The sequence below is a fragment of the Astatotilapia calliptera genome, chromosome 2 (genome assembly GCF_900246225.1).
Source record: "Astatotilapia calliptera chromosome 2, fAstCal1.2, whole genome shotgun sequence".
NCBI classification, from domain to species: domain Eukaryota; kingdom Metazoa; phylum Chordata; class Actinopteri; order Cichliformes; family Cichlidae; genus Astatotilapia; species Astatotilapia calliptera.
The window spans coordinates 239,923-245,000 of record NC_039303.1 but is presented as its reverse complement, the minus strand read 5'-3'; the positions used below and the strand labels follow the sequence as shown (position 1 = coordinate 245,000).

Genomic DNA, 5,078 nt, shown 5'->3' with positions numbered 1-5,078 from the left:
CAAACACAATAATATGTAAATAACAGTATATGCAAAACATCATGTTTTCAGCAAAATCAGGAATAAGTTCTTTGTATTTTCTATTTCCAATTAAACAAATCAGTATGTAAAAGACAAGTTTTGTATAGACACACACATAGTCACACTCTGCTTTTGATGTGAGAATATACCGTTTCCTCAGTTTCCAGTTCATTCTTCTTCTTCCTTCCTCTTGCACTTTTATTTCCAGAGAAATGCAGTGCAGCATAGTTTACATCATGTCCACTTTCAGTCTATGCAAAATAAGATTAATATTGTTATATAAAACTACAGCAAATCGTTTCCCTGAATTAACACATATGACTTAGTCTTATTACTTACATGTTCATTCATTGTTTGGCTCAAGGCATCTTGTCTTGCTTGTGAAGAGCTGTTTTCTGGGCATAATGTTGATTTAAAAAAATAAAAATCCACATTACCTCATGCTTTCAATTGTGGACTTGACAATTTTACTTTTTTAAAAATCAAAATTATGTTCTTGACCTTGATGTGTTCAAATGTAACGGGGTGTGCACTCAGCAGCTAATATAAAATATGTACCAAATACAATTTATTGAAAATGATTTAGTATGATTTTTTAAGAGTCAGTGAATAACACTTACCTTTAAATTGTTTACATGCTACTCTTGGAGTTCGGCAACAGATGCAAACAATATTAAGAATCACAGAAATAAACAAGCAGATTATTGCTATAACCAGCACAGTAAATTCAGAACCTGCCTTTTGCTCTAGAAAAAAAAGGAAAGAAATGATTAATGATTCTGAAAGACAGAGAAAACTAGCTGTCATATTATTCAAAGTCCTACCTATTTGAAGTTTAGTTCCATTTCCAAAGAATAATTCCCAACACGTGGCCACAGCACAGTAGTAAGTCCCTTCATCAGACGAGCTGACGATTTTAGAAAAAGTATAATTGCAGCTCTTCTGGGGGTCAGCTCTTTTATCACATTCTTTACTTTTGTTTCTGTCAGTGTAGATTCATTTTGGATAACTTTTATGTGATCCAGCTCTGAACCAGAGCACGGTGAGATCTCTGGGACATGTCTTTTTGTCAGAGTCAGAGAAGACTGAGCACAGAAAAGTCACTGAGTTTCCTGGTTCCTGGACTGTTGTCAGCGGTGACTGAACAACAGTATAGTCTGATGTTCTTTGAGTGCGTCCTGGATTAAATAAAACAGTGTTAGCAAATGTGACTTTAGGTGTTACACAGTTGTGTGCCTTGCATTGAAATATTTCACTTGGAATATCTTATGAAATCACTAAAATTAGTTTAAAAAAATAGATAAAAATGTATCTTAGATTTTATGAAATGTAAATTATTATGTCAGTTTTCAAAGCATGTTTATTAATGATGATATTTTTTCTTAACACTGCTGCTTTACTGGTTAAAGTTAGGGAAAACTTGTAATTAGATCGCATTATTACCTTTGACTAACAAATATGTGCTGCTCCATTCAGTATTCTTGAACCACTCGGTGATTCCACAGTGGTAGATTCCCTCGTCCTCTTGGTTTGCCCTCAAAATGGTCAGGTTGGTGGAATTTTCATTGTAATTAACCTTCCATCTTGATTGAGTAAACTCAGCAGAAAACTCAGGTTGTGCAGATTCCTTCAGTGTCCATATTAATTTTAGAGAGTCGCCGGTACTCTGCTTGTACCAGTCGATTTCTCTACGGCTGAACTGTGAATTCTTACGCAGATCACATGTGAAGGTTACAGTTTCACCAAGCTGAACTGAAGTTATCGGGATAAGTGTATCTAAATTGAAAGAAAACATACAGAATCTACAATATTAAGTCACAATGACACAGTAAAACCACCACAGAAACAAAATTCATGTATGGAGAAACCTTGAACAGAATAAGAAAAAACTTACATCCTTGATGGAGATAAAGCAGTGTAACCAATAACACAATCATCTTGACAGTGTCTCTTTCCTTGGGCAGCTTGAAGATATTTCATTGACTGTAGGAGGTATTACAGCATGTCACACTGTCAAATGAATCTGATTGGTTACCACAGAATAAAGGTTCAAGTGCACTTCCTGTCACACATTTCTGTTGTCCAGGGCAGGTCATCTCTTCCTTATATATTTAGCCATTTTAATTATAAGGTAAATTCCTTTTCTAATTAATGTTAGGGGTTCATCTTGTAGTTGTTTCGTCTTTGCTTTCCAATATTTACTTTCTTTGTTTATCATCTCTCAGCAATTTCTCCAACTAAGTGATCGTTTTGGTCATTTATTCCCATCATCTTCGAACAACCCCTTTTAGTGTTTCTCAGTAGAAATGCTGTATTTTCACCAGTTTAAAATGTTCATGTTAACATTTTTAAGTTTAAACTTTCCTTTCAGTCATTCACTACTTTTCATTTGCTCCATGTTGACACACCTTGCTACTTTTTGTTTTCATTTTCACATCCTGCCTGGTTAGGTTTAGGCAATACATCTAGGTTAGATCTCGAGTGTTATCTGATTTACAGTGCTCTGTCATATCTAAGAGTGAAGACCCCAGCACACATTTTACATGCATTTATCTGTATGTCCAATAGAGGTTGCTTAAGTCTAAAACTTAAATAGTCATAATTGCAGCTTGCACAATGGACCTATGGGGTCCATTTGTGGTGTGTGGACCATTTTTGTGTTTGCTGCACAGCTATTTAGTGAGCCAAACACACTTCCAGCAACTTCAGAAAGAACATATATATAGTGTAAAGCCCTACCCCCACACCTCTTCCAAGTCAACAAATACATTAATTTGTTTTGTTTGGGTTTTTTTTTACCAATTAAGATCCTCATGAGCCGTTAAGATGAATTGGTTACCGTGGCGGGGCGCGGCAGGGAAGGCGGAGGCACCTGCGCGGCATTGTAATAACGCCACGCCAGCTTAGTGATGTGTGTGGCTGGCAGCTGGGATGCTGCAGCCGTGAAAGTGTGTGAACAGCAACCGGTTAGTAAAGTAAGATGTCTCAGTATGCAGAATTATGGTCGGATCATGCCTACTGCCTGCCACAGTGGTGTCGAAACCAAGGAAGCGGCATGGCGGAACTGCGACCAGGCCAGTGGCTGGCCTGGTCGCCCAAATGGTGGCTGAGCTGGCGGCCACATAGCGGGAGCAGGCGGTGGTGTCACGCCACCAGCAGAAAGAACTCTGGGACTGGATCAAGCACGGCACGCAAAGGATTGTGTTTCTGGCAGCTCTGATCCGGTCCTGCCTGCCACTACCACCACCCCCACCAGCGTTCCCCGGCAGCGGGCGAGTTGGTGGGGTCCAGACCAATCCGGCACCCATGATCTAAGTCTACCAAAACATCTTGACCGAGAATCTGTTCATGATCTCAAGCTGAACTACACTTCGTTTCTGCAGCATGACAGTGATTCAAAACACAGCAGCAAGGTGTGTTTGGAGCTCAGTCTGGGAGGACTTCTTTTTTTCTCCTTGTCTTTCCTCATGTTGTGCATTTTCCATTGTTATACCTCTCTGAACTGTATTCCCCATGTGATGTTTGTGTAATGTATGGTGGGTAAGATGGGTAATATGGGGCCAACCTTTGGGATCAATGAAGTTTTATTGAATTGAATTGAATTGAATAAGATCATAAGATAAACTAAAGACAAGACTTCGATTGCCTGGAGCAAGAGACAGGTATGTGGAATGGAGGAAGGAAGCAAGAGACAAAGCAAGATCTAAGATGATTTTTGGAGTGGCCTAGTCAAAGTGCTGACCTGAGTCCCATTGATATTTGGTTTCATGACCTTAAAAAGGTGCCTCCAATGTGGCTGATGTACAGCAATTCTGCAAAGATGAGTGGGCCAGAATTCCTCCACTGCACTGTCAAGATTCAGTCTCAGTTGCAAGTTTTCACAACTGGAACTGTTTCACACCACTATTTACAATAGTTACAGACTGGTGTCATCAAAGTGTCACGGAGGAGCAGGGAGGACTCGGCGCAGACTGAAGTCTCAGAAAAACAGGTTTATTTACACACTCCAGGTGCACTATATACAGGTGAGGGAGAAGGGGGCCAGGGTTCCCAGGGGTGCAGAGCGGGGTCGGGAAAAGCGTCCAGAGTCTCCAAACCAAAACACGAGAAATCTGCATACAGAGAACAAGAGTTAGCACGGAACTTTTACGGACAGAGCTCAAAACTGGCTGAGGCTAAAGTAGCACTGACGAGCGTTATTCAATAGTCCAGCGGCGAGGTGCTCTCAGTCACTGCCTTAAGTAGCGGGAGCAAACAGGGTGAGGAGCCACAGGTGATTGCCTACAGGTGGTGGAGGCCGGGAGCTCACAATGAGCTCCGCCCAGGCAGCGAGCAGAGAGAGAGGAGAGAGAGAAAAGACAAAACATAACATGTAGCCACACAGGGCCAGCCGAGCAGGCACGGGGACCGTGACACAAAGCTGCTTTGCATATTTTAGAACCTATAGATGGAAACTATATATGGTTGTGGGCTTCACTGAAGATGTATATTTGACCTGTTACTGTTCAGACATAAAGAAATATAGTAAGGAATTTATTAAAAGACATTTGGAGTAGTTATGTTTGGCAAATTGATATAAGACACACACACACATGCACATTACACACACACACACACACACACACACACACACACACACACACACACACACACACACACACCTATATATACATAGATAGCTAGATAAGACTTTTTTTCGTACTCAGGACAGTACATAGTTATTCAAATATTGATGATACAGAAAACTCAAATAGCTATCTCATAGAAATCCTCTGTTACCACAAATTCAAAGTAGGCAGTGAAGATGAGTGTCACTTATTTGAAAACTGATTTTTTTCATCCATCATTTCAGGTTATTCAATTGAGAACCTTAAGAATTATGAATCAGAACTAGCAAAGTAAAGAAACCCACTCACACCACAGGGAGAACAAACAGAAAGGCCCCAGCAAGGGTTTGAACCAGGAACCTTTTTCATGTGAAATGACAGTGAACAGTGTGCCACCATGCTGCCCTTACTAATGCATGAACACTGCTGTCTAAACTTTAATTCTGCACT

The 5,078-nt window shown here is 40.3% G+C and overlaps 1 pseudogene; it reads right to left on the bottom strand.

Annotated features, from left to right (window-relative positions):
* Positions 1-140: 140 nt before the first annotated feature.
* On the bottom strand, positions 141-1,958 carry LOC113009325 (uncharacterized; annotated as a pseudogene).
* Positions 1,959-5,078: the final 3,120 nt, after the last annotated feature.